The sequence below is a fragment of the Ictidomys tridecemlineatus genome, chromosome 8 (assembly GCF_052094955.1).
Source record: "Ictidomys tridecemlineatus isolate mIctTri1 chromosome 8, mIctTri1.hap1, whole genome shotgun sequence".
Taxonomy (NCBI): domain Eukaryota; kingdom Metazoa; phylum Chordata; class Mammalia; order Rodentia; family Sciuridae; genus Ictidomys; species Ictidomys tridecemlineatus.
The window spans coordinates 93,619,454-93,642,270 of record NC_135484.1 but is presented as its reverse complement, the minus strand read 5'-3'; positions in this window follow the sequence as shown (position 1 = coordinate 93,642,270).

The following is a 22,817-nucleotide window of genomic DNA, read 5'->3' as shown; positions in this document are numbered from 1 at the left end:
AGCATTCTATAACACTTATCTACAAAAAAAGGCTAAAATTCATTTATTATTTAAAATGAACATTTGAGCAATTATTTGTTTATGAAACAATTTTATTACCTTTGAGGTAAAACAGTTAAAAGAAGAATATTTGTATAGTCCTTAAGTAAAACAAGCTATTTCCAACACTTTGTTACTATCTTCCAGGTTTGATTATATAAAATTCAATTCTTCTAAATAAATATTTTAAAAAGTCCAAGACAAATAAGACCTTGAGAAAAATATGAACAATAACTGGCTAAATTCACTTAAATGCAAATAGTTCAATATATAAATATTGAAGAAATGTAAAACATAAACAGTAAACTTGAAGCATGATGAAGTTCACCATAATTAAATAATACAAAATAATATGGCAACAGGTGCTCTGTTACTTGCCAAAGAAGAATTTTAAAATATACTCACATTTGGGGGAAATAAAAAGGACTAGTCTCCTAGATATTTCCAGAAGAAGAATATAATTGCATGCCATTTTTAAAGGAAATATCTGGAAAAATACTAAGGAAAAATTCCGAATATGCTTTCTTATAAAACAATCAAGTGTTTGTATACATAACACATATGATGTGAAAGTACATTTGTGATTTGTTCATGTTTTTATCTCAAAAAGATAATTTTCTAAATTGCTTCTTTATATTTTAATCACTGTGATAAGTGTATGTACTGATAGATATAATATTATGACATTGAACTAGCATGGAAATTGTTATCCATAGGCAATTGTGTGATTCTGCAATATCTGGGGATAACATTACATGTTAATATTCACCTGCTATAAGAGAGTTAGATTCATGTATCATTCTTCTTGAAAGGAAGGGCAAGACCCAATGTTTAAATTTGAAGTTTTCTTTCCTTTATTGTGTCTAAATATATTACTTTCTGACAAAATAAAAGATGCTCTAACTAATAATTTAAAAATTGTGACCTTCCTATATTATAATGAGTTTCTGGTCTTCTGATATCATTGGTACTTAATGAGGAAAATACATTTAAAATTGTATTTTTCTGGTTCAAAGTTAAAAATGGCAAAATAAGAATGGATTTTTTCAACTAAGATGTCCAGAGTGAACTTATATTTACATGATATATTTTAATAATTAAAACTGTACAACATAGACATACAGAAGCATTTACTCAGAACTGAAAATTATATCAATTTCTAGCCACAGGAAGAAAAATGATACTGAAAATATTATCAAATAAGATAATTCTTTGTAAGGATGTCATCATAGCATGCAATAAATAATGGGTAAACCCAATCCTCATAACCTCAAACAACAAATGTGAAATCACCACTGGATGATCAGGCTTATTATCAGGGTATGTAATTAGACCTAATTACATCCCAGACTTATTTGCCCTAATTTTTCATTCTCCTGGTACTCATGAATATTGATTATACCACATAATCATAGGCTTACTGATTTGTTGCCTTTTAATTGGTCTCTAGTGTTTCACTAATGTATATTTCTCTTCCCAATATCACTGAGAGGCTTTTCTTCAAAATTGCCTTTCCATATTCCTTATTTCAACTGACAACGGGAAATGTTTCTTAATGAAAACGTGGTGAAGCAGAAGCAGTCCAGCATGGACTATTAAGTCACTTAATTATACAAGAGAAATCCAATGCAGAAGGTGAGATTCTGCTTGTCAATTGGATAATAGTAAAATAATATTAAGTGAGGGCTGTATAAGTACACATGAACCAAGGATTCTAGGTTCAATAAATGAAACAATAAATAAGAGAGTGAGAGTGATATAAAATAATTTGGGGTAATTTTCATATATCTAACCATTGCAGGAGAGCAAAGAAATGCCAGGTGTTTATGCATTTCATTTTTAAACACGACACATATATTTCATGACTTATAATAAAATACAAAAACATTCTGAAATTTTCTTCTTCAAAGACTAGTCTTTCTGTTACTCCTATGTGTATTTGTTCCTGATCATTTTCTTTGTTTCAAAAACAAAAGGCATAAATTTTCCAGCTCACTACTTTTATGTTTAAATCATTGAGATAGCAAATATATTGATATCTCATTGGACAGAAATAAAATATAATGTAATTAAGTTCCAAGTAAAAGCATATGTGTTCCTTAAGCACTGTAATGAAACTGTTACTCCATAGGGAAGTGTGTGATTCTGAAATTCTGGAAAATTATATTATTTGCAACTGAATTTATTTAATCTTGCTAAAGGTATTTTTCCACACTGAGTACTAGTTTTATACCAAAATTAAAATTTTCACAGATATTCCATGCCTCAGCTAAAACATATTATTAAAATATTCTAGGACTTCAGTAATGCTCACTGACAAATCATATTATATTTAAATATCTTACTTAGTTTTTTTTAGTTATTGGATGATTAAAACCGTATTATATTTCTTACCTTTAATCAAAAACAAAACAATGCTTTTCTGAAGTTGTTTAAATTTCAACAACAATTATTTTGTCTATGAAAACTGAGTGTGATTCTTTTAAAATATATTAAAAATGGTAGAAAAAATGGTAGGTCAAGATTTTTACCTTTTTGAAGACAAGAACTCCTCTTTGTGTTCCATACATTTTATTTTATTATTAGTATTAGTAGTACTAGTAGTAGTGGTACCAGGGATTAAACCCAGGGGCACCTTACCACTAAGCCACATCCCTAGCCATTTATTTTTTATTTTGAGGCAGGGTCTCACTAAGTCGCATAGAGCCTTGCTGAGTTGCTGAGGTTAGTTTTGAACTTGGAATCCTCTTGCCTCAGCCTCTCAGGCTGCTGGGATTACAGGTGTGTGCCACAGCACCTGGCAGCATATCTTATTTACAATTATTTACACAGCATTTCCTATGTGTCAGGATCTATTATAGGCACATCATAATGTTAGCTCATTTTATTTTTCAAAGCAACTCTAAAATATATTATATTTTATTATAATTCCTACAGTAAAGATAAGGGAACTGAAGCAGAGAGATAATGTATCCAAGGTTAAGTGAAGGTTTAAATAGTGCTATGATTTGAATAAGTTTGAGTGTAAGTTCTAAAATTTATGTCCTGGAAAGCTGGTTCTAGAGTGTATCAGTGTTGAGGTGGTAAAAATCTTGAGAACTGGCCTTGTGGAAGGTTGTTAGATGATAAGATGTGCTACTCTATGAAGGGATTAATGCAGTTTTCTCCAGATATCGGTTAATTCCTATGAGAACAGACTGATATAAAAAGAGTAAGCTTGGATCTTAAATCACCCTTGCTTATTGCTAACCACTTTATGGCTCTCTCCCTTATTGTGCACTACTACCATGTTGCCATTTACCACATTGTAATACAGTTAGAAGGCTCTTTCCAGAGGCTGAAGCAATAGGGCTGCCCAGCACAAGAGTTAGCCTACAAAACAGTGAGTTACATAAGCCTCTTTTCTTTAAATATTGTTTAACCTCAGGTATTTTGTTATAGTAATAGAAAATAGACTAAAACACTAGTAGTTTTATTCCAGATTTTATATTCTTGGCCAGACTAAAGTATTCATCCTATGTAAACTCTGGTAACATGATTAATTGAATTGCAATAAATATAAGTGAATAGTTACATAAACCAAGGTTTTTATATATACTTGACTAACTCCTTTGAAGAGTTAATTTTAAGTTTTGCTAAATATGGTACATATGAGTTGTCTATTATATAACTTCAAAATTTTAGATTACAGTTTAGTAAAAGTTTTCTATGGAAACATGCTTAGAGTGTATCTATCTACAGAAACACACACACACACACACACACACACACACACACACACACTAATACACAGTGCAGAACCCTCATGGGAGTCATTGCCAAGATAAGGAAACCTGAATTGCAGTTGCTAAATTGATGGAGGATAGGTGTTGACCAGTCTGGGTGTTAACGACTTCAATGTCACCCACACTATTATTAGTTTTACTTCCAGGAACTTGACCAGGGTCTTATAGTAAATATCAGGGAAAAATTCCTTCATAGTCTGGGAGGACAAGTGGAAAGAAAACATTTTGAAATACACAACAGGACTTTGTCCTTCTTAAAAAGGCCTACCCTCAGGAGAAACTTCAACCAAGTCCTAGTTTACTGCCGTTTTATCAGTCGCCTGACTGGCCTAAGGAAGAAAAATACCAACTCTAGCCAGCGTTAGCCTTCCACAAGAAAGCCCACTCTATTCATCCTGTCCCACCAATGGAGGAGAAACAAAAGAACAAGGAAACAGTTGTGAGCTTCAAATCTAGAGGCTTAGCATTGCCAAAATGTATAAATCTAATTAAAAATATAATGATTCCCCTCCCCACACACCTTACCACCCCATTATACTAATGATCAATTTACAGCAGCTATTTTAAAAATCTACATATTATGTCTTACTATAAAGAAAAATTACAAAGCATATACCAAAATAAAACAAAATTATGAAAATCCCACACAGTTTGAAGCAAAAGGGAAAGCATCTGAACCAGAAATAGCAGGGATTTAGAAATTATCAAATTAGGAGTTATGTGATTCATACATTGAGTCCTTTTCAAAAAACATTAAAAAAAAGTTTTTTAGAGAGGAAAAAAAGCTATATAGGTTAGAAACTCAAATCTACAAGCAGAAAGAAAGACCATCAAATGAGTAAAATAACTACCATCTAGTCCACCTATTCCACTTCTGGGTATAGATCCAAAGAAAATATAACCAGCATACCTCCATACCCACCTTTATTACAGTACTTTTCACAATAGCTAACATAGGAAATCTACCTAGGTGCCCATCAATGGATGAATGAATAAAAATAATAATTTTATTATTTTTATTTTTAAGAGATCTAATGGTTAAGTTTGCTCAAAATAACAATATTTTAGTAACAAGTAATCATACATGCTTATGGAAAAACATATATATATATATATATATATATATATATATATATATATATATCTTATTTGTGAAATAAATTCCAGCAATAATTGAAATAACACAAAAGGGAGGATTATAATTTTTTACATGGTGCTCACTCACTATAGCTATGAGATGTCTAATACTATTTGAAGGTAGATTTGCATTAGTTATACATATATATTTCAAACACTAAAATGACCAGTTAATAAAATTAAAAACACAACTGATATAATAAGAGAGGATAGAAAATAGAATCATAAAAATTTAAATTAAAACCACAAGAGACAAAAGTAGTAAAAGAGAAAAATAGGAACAAAGAACTCAGGCAACAAACAGAAAACAGCAACTAATATGGTAGCTATTACCCCACCAAGATCAATACTCATTTTAAATGTCAGTCGTTTAAATGCAACAGTTAAAAGACAGAGTTTGTCAGAGTGGGGCAGAGAATAGAATGGGAAAAGAAAAAGGACCCAATTCTATACTGTCTACATGAAACCAGTTTAAATATAAAGAAACTAATAGATTAAGAATCAAGATACATTTATACATTTTTTGTTGGGACACCACATTAGTAAAACCAATGTGGAAAGCAGTGTGTGGAGGTTCCTCAAAAGACTGGGAATGATGATATCATATGTTCCAGTTATGCCACTCCTGGCACTTATCCAAAATAAGTAAATCAGGATACTATAGTGATACATGCATACCAATGTTTATAACAGCACAACCCACAATTGACAAGTTATGGAACCAGCTCAAGAGCCCATCAGTGGATGAATGGAAAAAGAAAACATGGCATACATACACAACGGAATTTTACTCATCCATAAAGAAGAATGAAATTATGTCATTTGCTGTCAAGTTGATGGAATTGGAGAACATTATGCTACGTGAATTAAGTCAACTCAGAAAGTCAAGGATCAAATACTCTCCATCAGATGTAGAAGTTAGAGATTAAAAAAAAAAGTAAATAAGGGTATTTCACACAATGGAAGGCCAAATAGAGGCAGAGAATTGAGAGGGAGGCAAGAAGGGTGGATATGGTAAAGTACGGAGAAAAAAAATCTACCGAATTATGTTATGTTCAAGTATGAATTCAATACAAAGAATCCTACTTATATATGTTATTATAATATATTAATTAAAAAATAATAGAAACAATAGAAGAGAGTTCAGTAAAACAGAGCAACTGTAGAAGAAGGAGAGAGAAGGTACTGGGGAAAGGTATTGATTAAATTACATTATGTGCATGTACAAATATAATAAGGAATCCATTATTTTATACAACAGTGATGTATCAATTTAAAAAAACATATACATACCTGATAAAAGAGTTTCAAATAAAATACTGCACCTAACACCTGTAGAGAAAAAATAATAAGTGGATGGAGAAAGATAAGTTAACCACAACAAACTGAAAGCAGTTTTATTGATTTTAAATGAACAGAGTTTAAAACAAGAAAATTCATCATAGATAAAGAAGGCCATACTGAAATGATAAAGATGCCATTCTCCAAGAAGACATAAAAATCCTTAATATGTATTGCTCAACAACAGAGTATCAAAATACACAAGTCAAAAACTGGTAGAAGTGTAAGGAAAAAAATGAATTCACTATTATCGGTAGAGACTTCAATAACCCTCTATCAGACATGGACAGATCCAACAGGCTGAAAGTCAGTACGAATACAGCTGAACTCAACAACACCATCAATCAACCAGATATGATGGACACCGCTAGACTACTTCATCCAACAGCAGCAGAATACATACTTTTCTCAAGTTCACATGAAACATTCAGTAAGATAGAGCCCAGTCTAAGCTATAAAACATATCTTAACAGATTTAAAAGAATAGAAATCATATAATGTGTGCTTAATAGAAATGACAGAAAGAAAAATTTAAAATATGTGTGAGTTAAATAACAAAATTTCAAATAATACATTAGTCAAAGAAGAAATTTCAAGAAATTTTAAACTAAATGAAAATTAAAACAAGATACTAGGAACAAGAGGTTAAAGGGAAATGTATAACACTGAAGGCGTATATTAGTAAATAAGAGAGATCCAAAATTAGTTATCTAAATTTCACATAAAAGGACTAGATAAAAAAGCAAGATAAATCCAAAGTAAGTAAAATAATTTTTTTTTTAAAATTAGAGCAAAATCAATAAAATTGAAAAGAGGAAAGCAGTAGAGAAAGCATTGAATTTTCAGGACCAAGAAGTGGAGGAGGAAGAAAAGGAGAAAAAGTAAAAAATAAAAAAGAACAATGAAAGTAAATGCTGATTCTTTGAAAAGACTAATAATATTGATAAGTTTTTGGTGAAGTTAACTAGGAAAAACACAAATACATCATAGATAGATAATGGAAATGAAGGAGAAGATGTCATTACATATCACATGGATATTAAAAACATAATAAAGAAATATTATGAACCTGGTACCCAAGATAAAATGCACCAATTCCTCAAAAGACATAGTCTATAAAAACTAACAGAAAAAGAAACAGACAATCTGAATAAGTCTAAATCTATTTTGCTTTGAATCACTAAGTATCCTTCTGAAACAGAAAGCACCAGATTCAGAATTCACTACTGAATATTTAATGGAAAAATTATGTCAATTCACTACAGTTCTTTCAGAAGATAGAAGCAGACAGAATATTTACTAAATTATTCTGTAAGTCCTGCCTTATCTTAACACCAATACTAGACAAAGGGAGAACAAGAAAATAAAACTTAGACTAATATCTCCATGAACGTTATTCTTCAATTCTCAACAAAATATTAGCAAATTGAGTCAAAAAATGTATGAAAGTATTATAAGCCACAAATTTAAATGAGTTTTATTCTAGGTATACAGAGCTAGTTTAGCATTTGAAAATACACTTATGTACTTTATCATATGAACTGAATAAAGAAAAATATCCCATGATCAGATCAACACGTGCAAATGCCATAATCCACTTGATAATAAATTCTAATTAAAGTAGGAATAGAAGGGAATTCCCAAATATTAATAAAGAATATTTGTAAAAATTCTATAGCTAACATCATTCTTAATTATGAAAAACTCAAAACTTGCTCACCAAGACCAGGAAAGGCAAAGATCTCCCCTCAGATCACTCATTTTCAACATTGTACCAGAGTCTTAGTTAATGCAACAAGAAAACAAAGGTACACAGGTTTTACCAAAAGAAGGGAAACTATCATTGTTTACAGAAGATATGATTGTCTGTAAAATATCTGATAAGATTGAGGAAAAAAACCCTACATGAACTAATAGGTTAATACAACAGGATTATAGTATACCAAATTAATACAAGAAAGCCAATCAATTTCCCAGCAATCAACAAGTGTTATTTGAAATTAAAATACTATTTTTACTATTTTACTAGCATCCCCCTAATGCAGCTACTCAGGAATTATTATAACAAAACATGAACAAAATCTATATGAATAAAACCATAAAATAAATGAATATGAAAACTATGTAAATGGAGAGAGAATACATATTTATGAATAAGAAGACTCAGTATTGTCAAGATGTCATTTTTTCCCAACTTGACCTGTAGATTCAATGCAATGAAAATAAAAATTTGGGGGAATTGTGTTTGGACATTGAAAACTAATTCTAAATATTGTACACCCAGCTATTCAAAAGTCTGAGGCAGGAGAATCACAAGTTCAAGGTGAGTGGTTGCTAGTGGTTAGGGAGGAAAGAGGAATGTATAGATGGATCAAAGAGGATATTTTAGGGCAGTGAAATTACTTCATATACTATTATAGATACATGAAATAATACATTTGTCCAAACCATACAATGTACAATACCAAGAGTGAAATGTAATATAAACTGTGGACTTTGGATGATAATGAATGGCATGCTAATTAAGATAGGTTCATCAGTTGTGACAAGTGTATCACATTTGTATAACATCTGATGGAGGATGTTTATAAGGGGAGAAGATATCCATGTGTAGGGGCAGGGGCACGTGGAAAATCTTTGTACTGTCCTTTCAAATTTTTGTTTTATGAACCCAAAACTGTTCTAAAAATGAAGTCTTCATTTTAAAATTCCCCCAGAAATTATATTCTATGTCAATTTATTTATATATAACATTCTTATAATGATAAAATTACAGAAATAGAGAACAGATTAGTGCTTTCCAGGAATTGAGGAAGAGGAAGAGAAAGAGGTGAGAGGGAATTGGATGTGCTACAAAAGACTAGCTTGATTGATCCTTGTAATGATGAGGAATTTTTCTGTACTTTGATTATATTAATATCCATATCCGGAGTATAATGTTTTATTAGAGTTCTGAAAAGCTATCATTAGGAGAAAATGGGGAAAAGATTCACAAGTTCTCTTTGTATTATTTCTTAAAATTTTATGTGACTCCACAATTATCTAAAAATTAAATATACTCTAAAAAAAAATGACCAAAGAAGATAAAATCCTGCCATTTGCAACAGCATGGATAAGTTTGGCAGATTTCATGCTAAGTGAAATAAGACAGTCACAGAGGGAGAAATAGTATTTGATTCTTTTTGTGTGTGGTATCTGTAATAGTGAAACTCATAGAAACAGAGACTACAATAGTGGCTTCCAGGAGCCAGGAGTGGAGAAAAAAAGAGAGTAGTTATTCAAGAGGTACAAAGTTTCAGTTATGCTAGATGAATATTTTCTAGCAATATGCCATATAGCATAGTGCATATGACGATGGTGTATACTCCAAAACATGTTAGGAAGGTGGTTCTCGTGTTAAGCGTCCTTACCACAAAAATAAAAGCAAAAGAGATGGAAATGGCAGGAAAGGAGATAAAAGAGGAAGATAGAGAAGTACAAATAGGAAAAATTCACTGTTCAGGCTGCTTCTGCAGAGATTTACAGTTGGCACCTTAGTGGAGCATAGTTTGAGGATTAGTTCAGAACTCATGCATGTGCAGTCCACAAGTGTGCAGCACTTAATGCCCTACAGGGCAAACATTTGATGAGTAAAGTAGAGGAGCTTGTGTTAAATGCTTTCTTCTTTCTTCTCTACCCAGGGAGTCATACACTTCCTCAAGTGGACTCCAGAGACTGAACAAATAGGCACTCCAGGCTTATTTTTGGGTTGACTCAGTCCTTCCTACCTCACTCTCCTGCCTCTTGCTCTTTGAATAAGTCCCTGCAAAATCCTTTCATTTCACAGTGTGTTTTAGGGTCCTACTTCTCAGACACAGACATAGATGAAAAGAATTTTAATTGTATTGAATTCTTCATGGTAAAAAAAAACTAGAAATTACAACAGAGGAACAATTAAGTGAAATTCAGTGTATATTGTGGAATGTTATTCCACTAATTAAAATACTAATATGATCTTCATAAATTAGAAGGCACACTAAATTCACTGAGAAACAGATTAGTTCTTATTTCTTTACTATAGCCAAACCAAACTGTATATATGTGTACATACAATGTAAATTTGTATGATGGTGGAGAAATGAGGAAGGTTACACAGGAAGGTTTTAACACTGCTTATCTCAAGAGATAAACTAGGAGTGGAGATCATTAGCTTTTTCTCTTAATGTGTCTATTTATTGTAAAAATAAGTAATTTAGAATTTGAAAATACAAAAGAGAGCCAGGCATGGTGGTGCATACTTGTAATCCCAGTGGCTTGGGAGGCTGAGACAGGAGAATCATGAGTTCAAAACCAGTCTCAGCAATGGCAGGCACTAAGCAACTCAGTGAGATCCTGTCTCTAAATAAAATACAAAATATGACTAGGAATGTGGCTCAGTGGTCAAGTACCCTGGTATTAAATACACACACACACACACACACACACACACACACACACAAGGAAACGTTTGTGCCATACAGCTGAACATTTTTTATAAGATAGCTAGCTGATCACTGAATTTTGTAAGGCAGTCAATGGAAGGCATTTTTCACGGGGGGGGGGGAAATGCATGATTATAATGGTCTGAAGGGAAAACAAGAGGTGAAGAGTGTTTAAAAAATAATGCAGTATACTCCTTAGAGGAATTTTGCTATAAGGATAGTTGAAATGTAGTACACTTAGGAGAGAGAGAGGGGGAGATTACTTCAAGAAGAGAATTAAGATAAGAATTTATTTAGTATTTCCACAAGAAGAATCTTTATGAGATGGGAAACATGAGAGCTACAGGAGGTTTATAGAACAAGCCCATGAGGCATCCACTGCCTATGGGATCTAGTGCACAGGAAGATGAGCAGCCCTTCAACTGCAGTGTGCGAGCAAGGCAGGCAGAAATCACACACACGTCAGTTTTACCCTTAAATTTCACTAAAATGGCTGAAATCAGTGTTCCAACCAAAATCCATGTAATCTATTTTCTATGTAATAAACTTCACTTCATCTTTTGGAAAAAGTAAAGTGAAAGAAAGTGAAAGGACAGAGACAAGTGGACTGGGACAGTTGAAAGTTGCTTATCTTATATTTTCCCAGTGAACTAGAAAGTAGGGATATAAGAATTAGGAAAGTGAAAACAGAGGTGGGATTTTGAGAAACGGGGAAAAGAGATAAAAAACCTAGAAAAGAGATAAATTGGTGGTGGGGGAGCGGGGAGGGAGAGATTGTTAAGTAGTGCTCAGCTTGATGAATTTGGTTATGATTCACTGTGAGTCACTGGAGTCAGCATGGCTTTATTTTTGCATCCATGGTCCTCTGAGTGGATCTAGGCCAGGAGGTAGGGTTAGTTTACACAGGTATAAAATACAGGCTAGTGCACCCAATTACAGTTGAGCAAACACACTTCTGTTTGTTACTCCTAGCTTCTCTTACTTTCTGCTACAGTAATCTACATGTTTCAGAAATGATGAGAAGTGCCACTCCCATGACTAATGGCTTCCAGCTACCTGTGGTGTTCCTCTTTCCAGCAGTACCTTCTAAGATATTGGGGCATTTCACAGTATTTTGTAGATGCAGGTTAAAGATGGATGTCTCTGAAGCGAACTTCCGCCTGGAGGACTTCATAATATAAAAACTCTACCATGTTTTTTGTTTTTGTTTGTTTTTTCATTATAAACTTTCCTGCTATAAAATTTCCTTTTGTCTTTGGGCTTTTGTAGCTCAGATAAAAGAAGGCAGTTAATTTCATCTTTGCTATATGTGGTTTTCATTAATTAATAAAACTTTTAATTAAAACAATAATTTGGGATTCACCATTGTGTTAGTAGAAACAAATGTTTATTAATATGAACTGGTATTATGTACAATGAATAGGTTTTTTTAATAAATTGGTTGACACAAGGGAAAAATTACATTTTTAATAAGCATTTAGTAAAGGCTCCAGCACCTTTGTTAGCATTTACATCCATCTTAAGTTATGTGTAAAATGTGTAACGTTATAGCAAACACATTAGACCTGTTAAGACACATGGTCACAGTTGTTTCTATCCTATCTGTTTATATAATAAAGCATATGTATACATTAAATGTGCTTTTACCAGAAAGTAACGTTATGAATACAAGTCACAATTTTGGATTTCCCGTATTTCATCATGCTATCTATAATCATTTATAATAGAGGAAATTTGAGGAAAATCTGCTATACAATTTACTATTGCTAACACATTTCACATAGGAAACTTTTTTGTTTTAATAGAATATAGTTAAAGAAGTTTTAGATGTTCAATATGATCAAAGCAGTAAAACATACATTTTAAATTTCTTTATTTCTATATTATGCAAGAATCTCTATCTCCTGGGGGAAAAAAAAATACCAAAACAACTAGAACCAGTTTTCTTTGTTGTTGTTGTTGATGATGTTTTTTAATATTGTGGTAAAATATATATGACATAAAATTTTCTGTTTTCATCTTCTTTTAACTGTATGGTTCATTGGCATTAAGAACATTCACATTTTTATGCAGTCATCCTCATCATCCATATCCAGAACTTCTTTCATTTTCCAATATTGAAACTCTGTCAATTACAAGTAACTTCCTATTTCCCCAGTCCTGACAAGCCAACATTCTACTGCCTGTCTTCATGAATTTTGCTACTCTAGTTATCTCATGTGAGTAAAATCATACAGTGTTTGTGTGTTTCTGGCTTATTTTACTTAGAAGAATGCCTTTGAGATTCATCCATGTTGTAATGGGTCAGAATTGCCTTCCTTATTAAAGCTAAGTAATATTCTGTTGTATGAATACCATGTTTTTTTGAATTCATCTTGTATTTGTGGTCTTCTGAAGACAATACATTACTTAATTTTTGTCATTGAAATGAAAATATTTTCAAACTTAAATACATCTGGATCATATTGTTTCTTGTTGTCTTTTCCTTTTCTCTGTACTGAAATGCAAAATAGAGAAATAAATGTTGAATAATAATGGAAAACCATGAAAGAACATTATTTCTTACTGAGGATTAAGTATGAAGTTCCTGGGGGAGAAAAGAGTATAGGTTCCAAATATGTAATTTTGTATTTTGGGTATAAAGTTTTCTGTTATTGGCAATAATACTGAAGAAAGGATATAAATTTATTATTATTGGTGTATAAATTCACAGATTCTTTTATCCACTTTAGATGTCTTGTTCATGTGGATCTCTTGTGCAGGGAATAATGAACTACTGCCCCCTTATCCATGGGAACACATTTAAAGAGTGGAGGCCTGAAGTCACAGATAAAACTGAAGCCTATGTATACTATTTTTTCTATGCCTATATATACTATTTTCTACTACATACCTATGATAAAGTTTAATTTATAAATAAGGTACAGTAAGAGATTAATAAAAATATCTAATAATAAAACAATTATAAAAATATACTATAATAAGTCATATGAATATAGCCTCTTCCTTTTTCTTCTCCATGTATATATTTATATACATATAATATATTATAATTTAATATAATTATATATAATATATATATATATAACTTTTCATTTAGAATTCACAGACTATGGTAGACTCTATGCAATTGAAACTATGCAAATTGAAACCATGGATAAGGAAGAATCATGTAGCTGTGACACAATAAGACTGAGAAAATTATTTTCAGAATAAATGAAATTAACCACAGTTTATGCTGAGAATGCTAATGAAATCATACTTTCCTCAAATTACTGAAGACAAATGAGTTTTGCATTGATCATACAATCAAATATAAAATTTTCATAGACTATTTTAAGTTATTTTATGAGACGCATTTATGGACCTGTTCATTAGGTTTTATGAAAAATATTTTATCTTTCTTGGTGAATAGATGTCTCCTAATTGGTTGTATCTTAGAGTGCAGGCAAGATGTTAACTTTCTTTAATTTCTGTGAGACTTCTTGTCCCCAGAAAATGTACCTGATTTTATGATTTGGGAGAAAACATTATGCAATTTTCTAAACCTTTGACAGTCTTTTTATTTTTTCAATCTTTGGTTTCTTAACTCAGAGATATTTTGTAGTAAATCAGTTTCTAAGAATTAGGTGAAACAAAAATGAGACATTTAATAGCACGGTTCTGTTTTTCTAAAGTTATGCAACACTCTTTTTAGCATTACTAGTAAACCTTTTGATTTTCTTCTATGTTTTAAAAGTTTCTTAAAAGAGCTACACATGTAGTAAGTAATTAGCTTTTTTGAATACCATTATTATAGAAAGCTGTGGCTTTATCTTACTAAGCAGTTTAAGGGTCAACTCTTACTGCCTTTGCTTCATCTGCTTAGACAATATTAGAATCTTTTTTCAATTTCTTGTTAAGAAACCCCTCAGGTTCTTCTTTTCCTAAAGCTCTCTTTCATTTTAGCAGAATGATACATTGGAAACAATCTTTCCCATCTTGAAATACTAAGTACCAGAGTGATTATTGAACGATGGAGTGTTTCCATTACTTTTTGTCTTTCAGACGGTTTTTTGTGTCATTAATTTTTTAGAGCCGACAGAGTATTGCAATATTCTAAAGTGCAACCCCTTTCCCAATGAATCTCATAAATCTCCTGGCCACTGTGGTTAGAAAGCAAAAGGGCTTTTATAATTACAGATATTTCTGGTGCAAAGACAAGTACTTTCACAAGATTTGCTTTCATTGTTTGATTATACATAAGGAGACACTTCAGGAGCACTTGGACGATGAGTTCTGGGTAAGTGGTCTGCAAACATGGGTTCTGATGGAAGCTGAGTTACTAGCTTTCTACAGGAACTTGGAATATCAATTTCTTCTTGTAGATATTCACATTTATAAGGTGGAAATTCTGTCAGTAATACTGTTATAACTTGTATGATAAAATATTGATAAATACAACATTTTTTTCAGAGAGGATGAGGAAAATATTTTCTACAAAAGGACTTTCTAGAAAACCTTTTCTTGAACAAGATCGATAGTTCTGACTCAAGCTAGGACAGTCCTATTCAGTTTTTTAGGAAAAAAAATTAAAAACCATTTAGAGTAATTACTATGTTGGTATTTTAATTTGGGATCCTCAAAATTTAGGATTCTGGAATTGATAATAATTTGGATATTCAGGATAAAAATCATTAGTTTAAAGAACCCTAAACATGGATACCCCAAACTGAAAAAAAAAATCATTTTAGCCACAAACAAAAGCTTTACAAATTATAATCAATGGTTTTGAAAGTGTCCAGAACGTGGCTTCAGGAAATCTACCTTCAAGTGGTTAATAATGACTAATAGATTTGCTAGTCTACTGTGTGTTAGTTTTCAAGTATAGGAAATAGGACCTACTGTCAGTGCCCTCTTTAGCAGAGACCTGTACCCACTAATCTTGTAGAACTTGAAAATATTCAGGTAGGTTGTATTTAAGAAGATGATATCCAGTAAGATCTTGAAACAACTCAAGAAGGCAGACAAAAAAGAAAGAATTTACTAGTTATCTTTTCATAAAAAAACATTATAGGTATAACTTAAATCATAGTTTTTCATCCCCTTAATTCAGGTTTGGATTGAAGATATATGTGTAATAAATGTATTTAATTCAAGCAAACAACTCAATAATAACTTTGACAAAAATATAGTGAAATTCTTGGGGTAATATCTATTTTCAAAATCTTTTAATTTTGTTGAAAAATTAACCATGCTAGCAGTATTTGGCACATATTTTTTAAATTATGAGTTAAATTAGGCACACCTATTTATATTCTGTATATTAACTATTGATGATATACTTTTGCCACTTATTTTATTTCAGAAGTTTTTTTGTCATTGACCCAATATTGTTTGTTATACACATTGCCTTACTTTATTACTGGTTATGCTAAAATGATTTATCCTTTCTTCTTCATTTTAGGCAGCTATGAAATGCATCCAAATTGGAAAAAATGTTGTCAAATTAAAACTGTTTGCTGATTACATGAACTTATATATCGAAAAAAACTAAAAACTCAACCAAAAACAAGCTATTAGAACTAGTAAATGAATTGAGCAAAGTTGTTAAATACAAAATAGATTTATAAAAAGTCAGTACTATTGCTATATAGCAATAGCAAATTATCTATAGTGAACATCAAAGCAGCAATCCCATTTATGATAACTACAAAAATACCTACAAATAAATTTGGTGAAAGATTTCTTCAGTGAAAATTATAAAACATTGATCAAAGAAATTGAAGAAAACACAAAAAAGTGAAAATATATCTTGTGTTCATGGATTGGAAGAATCAATACTATTATAATAGCAATACTACCCAAAGCAATTTAGAAATTCAGTGCTATTTCTATCAAAATACCAATGACATTCTTCACAGATATATAAAAAATAATTCTAAAATTTACTTGGTAACCCCCACCATCCCCTTCAATAAACAAATCCTACAAATGGCCAAAGCCGTCTCGAGCAAAAGGAGTGACTCAGGAGAAATAACACTACCTGATTTGAAAACATACAACAAAACTTTTAGCAATCCAAGTATCATGGTTTGGACATAACCAGAGAATGGAGAGTCTAGAAGTAAACCTATACATCTAAAATCAATTGCTTTTTGACAAACGAGCTAAGAATATGCACTGGAGAAAGGTCAGTCTTTTCAATAAATGGTGCTGAGAAATTTGTATATCTACATGAAGAAGAACTAAACCCCTACCTCTCAAAGGTTATAGAAATCAATGAACATTGAATTAAAAGTTTAACTATTAGACTTGAAACTATGAAACTACTAGAAGAAAACACTGGAAATTGCTTCAAGACATTACAAAGGGCAAGTTTTTTTTGGGGGGGGGACAAAATCCTCAAAGCACAGGTCACAAAAGTTAAAAAGCAGAAATAGGATTACATCAAACTAAAAAGCTTCACTATAGCAAAGGAAACAAACAGCAGTGAAGAGACAACCTGCAGAATCGGAGGAAGTATTTGCAAGTTATACATCTAACATTAGGATGTTATCCTGAATACAGAACGAACTCCAAATACTCAACACCCATAAGCAATCCAACTAAAAACTGGGCAGCAGATCTCCTTTCCCAGCAAAGAATAGACTAATATAATTAATGATGAAAATTTAAAAATACTAATGTAATTGCTCTTATTTCCCCATTTTATATTTTTAAAAAATAGGTGAAAGATAAAAATGATGGTCATTATGCAGGATTATAGATTAGGAGAGAAACTCTTGCAATTTTAATAAAATGAAATTTAGTATATAAATGTTATTAGGAATCTTATTTCATCAAGAATTAGGCTGACAAATTAAAAACTTGAATAATCACTGGAGGATCATGAAAAAATGATGTCAAGTAACTCATGAACATAGAACAGATAATGTTTTAACCTTTCCTCACTGATATATGAAGTTAAAAAAAAATTGTCTTTAGCAAACCTATCTTTGCTACTCTATCCATGAACTTCAAGTGCTCTCATAATAACAGCATGCCTTATACCCCTCATATCACACCTATTCTTCATATATCCTAGCATGGTGGAACACCTGTAGTCCTAGATACCAAGAAGGCAGAGGTAACAGAATCACTTCTGCCCAGGAGTTTGAGGTCACCCTTGGCAATGTAACAAGATCTGTTTAAAAAAGAGAGAGATTTCAACCCCATCAGCAGCCTTCATATTGCCAAAGTAGTCACTACTTAGCCCTCATATCAATCCATCTCACACAGATACAGATGTCCACCTCTTTCTTAAAACACATTTCACTCTTGGATCTTATGAAATGACATGTTCCTGTTTTCCTTGAATGTCATTGGTAATTTTGTTCCTTTTCCTAACTCATTCTATTATTATCCCTTAAATGTTACACTACAGTTCTGTTTCTAACTTCTTTATTAATTATATCATTTTCTTGTGATCATTATTTTAAATATTATTTATGTTTAGTTAAGTCATGATTGTCTACAGACGTTTTTATGTCTCCATTTAGTTCCAAACTCAAAACATCCAGCAGGCTACTACATATCTCATTTGGGTGAATAAGAGTGACATAAAACCTAATATGCTAGACACAGGACAATGGATTAAATCCATTCAATTTTGCAAACCTGCAAGTATGACTAGTTCCCTATCTTCCCCATGATGATTACTGGAACTAAGGAGAAGATAAGTTAAAAACCTGGGGAAAGTCCCTGACTAATCTCTTCCTTCTTTCCTGAATCTAATTAATCTGTGAATCCTATTGGATTGATTTCCAAAATATATCTTGTATGTTTCTATCTGTGCTGTCAACTCCATGTTCTAGTTCCTTCTGAAGATCCCAAGTTACTATTTAACATGTCTCCACACTTGTACTTTACCAAGCTTTCCTCAAAGAACAAATATCATAGTCTTTAAAAAGTAAATTGAATTAAATCATTTCTTAAATACTTCCTTATATATTTAAAATCAAATACAGACTCTTGATGGTTGCTGTGGTGTATGACTATAACCCCAGCTAGGACAGGTGGATTTCAAGTTCAAGGGCAGTTTGGAAACTTTAGTAAAACTGTATGTCAAAAATAAAAGAAAAAAAAACAATTAAAAATGGTTGGGGATGTATTTCAGTGGTAGTATGAATCTTGGTTCAATCCTCAGTGCTGCAAGAAAAAAAAATAGGTTTTTTATTATTGTCTACAGTCTCCTTAGGCTAACTTTTTGCATACTATTCATTATTATTTTCCAAAATTACCACTCCTTTTCTTAGTCCTCCATCCATACTGGCTATATTCTCTTCCATGAATATACTAAACTTGTTTCTATCTCAGCATCTTTGCACTTATTTTTCCTTCTGTGTGAAATTCTCATAGTCATACTGTGAACATTTAACTTTCAGTTCCAATATTACCTCCCCAGAGAAGCTCTTTCTGCCATACCTACCTATGCTAACCTTAGCCTCATTCATGAGTGAAGAACTCATTACTAAGGATGGTGACTGACATCTAGTTTTCAGTTAATAAACATGAGCTAGTTGGTTCAAGAAAGATGCTAAATGGAAGTTGTCAGAAAGTTGTAGTAGTTTATTCATGATGAAGTACAAACAACTGTTTGAAGAAACACTTAAAATCTATTATTATATTATCAAAATTAATAAATAAAGCTTATTATTTATTACTAAGAGCAAATTGAAGGACCAAATAGTGACAGGAAACTGTCATAGGCCATGCTGGATATCTCAAGTAATATTTATAATCTGTATATTCTAAGCTTCCCTACATAATTATTCAAGAAAATGCATTTGCATTTTCCATCATTTCCATTTTCTAATTTGCTTCAATTTTTAATGTCACTTAATTTGTTAATGATTCATTTTAATTCCTAAAATTGTAGTCAAAATATCACATTAGAAGAGTTGGCAATAACAAAAAAGTAATTTAAAAATATTCACATCTCTGTGTATCATACTTTAAATATATAATCAAGCATAATAAGTTATAGTTAACCACAAATTATAGAGTTATAGAGTTATAATTCCACTGATAATAAGAGTTATAATTCTTGAGGCACAAAACCGTGGGTCATATCCTATACAATTTAATGCAAAACACTCTTTCCTGTTAGGGGAGTTTCACTTGAAAACTGAGAAGACAGGCTATGAATTAATAGTTGTAAAAGTCATTATTCTATGAACTGCATAGTAAATTAATGAAAGAAATGTAAGTAAGTCTTGTGAGAGAGGAAGATATATTTGCTACTTAGCAAAGAGTATACCAGCATCACCTTTTTAGAATTATAAATTAATTCTGTAATTTTCTTCTAGCTATCTTAATAATTATTAAAGAAAACATTTTTACTTAAATGAGTAAAATTAAATCGGATATTTTAGTGTTGAGAATTCTAGAAAATCATATGGTAACAGAGATAGATGGACAAATCTGTTTTACTGATTGTGTTAATATCATGTACACATGATTTTAAAGTAGACATTTGATGTTCCCTTTTTAGAATCTGCAAAGCTACATGAGCACAAGGATTATCTGATCCTTCTCCTTGTTTTACATACAAGCCAATTGGGTCTGAAATATGTCGAGTGATGAACAGAGAAAACTTAGATTCAGAATTAGACTACTTTATCTGAATGTCAGCCACCACACTTATTAGCTGTATAACAAAATTGCAAATTACTTAACCTCCCTATAATTGTTTTCTCTTTTGAAAGAGAAGAATAACATCTACTTTGCAGATTTTTTAAATAAATGAATTAATATAGGTATATATAAAAGTGTAGCAAGTAGGTTTAGTATCTACTTACTGAACAGTAGTTATTTGTGGAGGATAACAAAAATAGCTTAGAATCCAGTTAACTATATACTTGCTTAGGTTTATTCTGCATTATAATAGTGTTTTTCTGTTTATTTGTTCTTCAGGGTTCATTTGGTACTTTGTTAACAGGCTTAGTTTTCTACTGCCCCCATTCTTTTAATTCTCTACCATTAGAAAATACAATTAAACTAAATTTTATCTAAAAAAAAGTCATCTACTAACTGTTAAGCCAGCACCAAAACAACCACCACAAAACTATGCAGAATAAGGGGAAAATAGAACTCTTGCACACAGTTGGTAGGAACATAAATTATAGAAAACACTTGAAGGTTCCTCACAAAATTAAAAATAGAACTTCCATATGAGCCAGCAATGCCACTACTGGGTGTATACTCAAAGGAAGTGAAATCACTACATCAGAGTGACATCCGTATCACACGTTCATTCCTGCACTACTCACAACAGCCAAGAAATGGAAACAACCTGTGTCCCCCTAATGATGAACAGATAAGGAAAATGTGGCACATACACACAATGGAATATTATTAAATCATAAAATGAATGAAATCCTGTCTTTTATAGTAACATGGATGAAACTGGAGATAATTACATTAAGTGTGAGCCAGACACCAAAAGACAAGTAATGCATGAACTTACTCATACAGGAAAAACTATAAAAGGTGATCACATAGAAGTTAAGATATAATGGTAGCTACAAGGGCCTGGGGAGAGATGAAGGATGGGGAGAGATGAGGTAAGGTTGATCATCAGGTAATAAGTTATAGTTAGGACAAACAAGTTGTTTAATTGCACAGTGTGGTGACCACATATAATAGTAATTTAATGTAGAAGTCAGAAAATCTAGGAGAAAGTGATTTGAAATTTTTCAGATAGAAATGACAAATGTTTGAGAAGATAATGGATGTTTGACATGATTCAAACATTACAAAATATATATGCATGCCTGGGTGTGGTAGCGTGTAGCTCAGGAGGCTAAGGCAGACTAGGCTTAGCAATCTAGAAAGGTCCTAACCAAATTAAGTGATATCCTGCCTTAAAATAAAAAGGACTTGGGATGCATCTTAGTGGTAGAACACCTTTGAGTTTAATCTCTAGTACCAAAAAAAAAAAGTATGCTTGTAATAAAGCATTACTTGGCACCCAATAAATATCATAAATTTCATTTGTCAGTTAACAAAAATGCCCAAGGGAGCTTGCTTGAGCTTCTAGCAGGTAGAAAGTGCTGTCTATAAAGCAGAGGGGGACCACTCATCAGACACTGAATCTTTTGGCACCTTGATCTTGAACTTTCCCATCTTCACAATCATAGGCAATAAATCTCTATTGTTCATAAATTTTTTAAAAAAATTCTGAAAGAATTAGGCTAAATACATATATTTTAAATTTTCTTTTTAGATATATTTGAGTCATATATTATAATTTGTACCAGAATTGATTTCACTAAGAAAAAAATAGTTTTAAATTATTTTGAAGCAATAAAGTGCAGTGTTTGTTGTTATCCATTCCAAATATAATCTCTGGTGTCAAGACCCTTAGGATCAGTGCTAGGGACTATCAGAGCTATGATTGTTTAAAGAAAATACTGAAAATATGTTGTGTTTCCTAAGTAGAAAAGATTTAAGTTGTGGCTTGGATTGCCATGTCTACAAAATATAAAAGTAAAATCTATTTTCTTCATGAGAACAAAAGGAAAATCTGTTTTCCTATACATCATTGCAAAAGCTAACTCTCTGATCTAACAAAATAATATCCATATGACTTCCTGTACATATTCTCTATTTTAGACAGTTATCAATGCTCCCAGTACACTCAACTAGGGAAATTCAAGAGTGGAAGAACAAGAGGCAATTTGATTTTAAAAAAATGTTCAATGGGCTGGGGCTGTAGCTCAGTGGTAGAGCGCCCACCTCGAACATGTAAGGCACTGGGTTTGATCCTCAGCACCACATAAAAATAAATAAAGATACTGTGTTGCCGCAGTCTGGCTGCAGCAAAATAACCCAGGGGGTGAGGGGGTGGGGGGACGACGAACAACTTGTGTACATTGATACAGCAGGAGTGGGAGCAGTTTATTGTAGGACAGGAGGGGTATTTATACATTCCACACAGCTTATCTTAATTAACATAAACTAGATACAGCAGTCAACCAATAAGGAATCTCCACACTTAATGGCTCACTGGTGTCACCTTACAAACCACTCC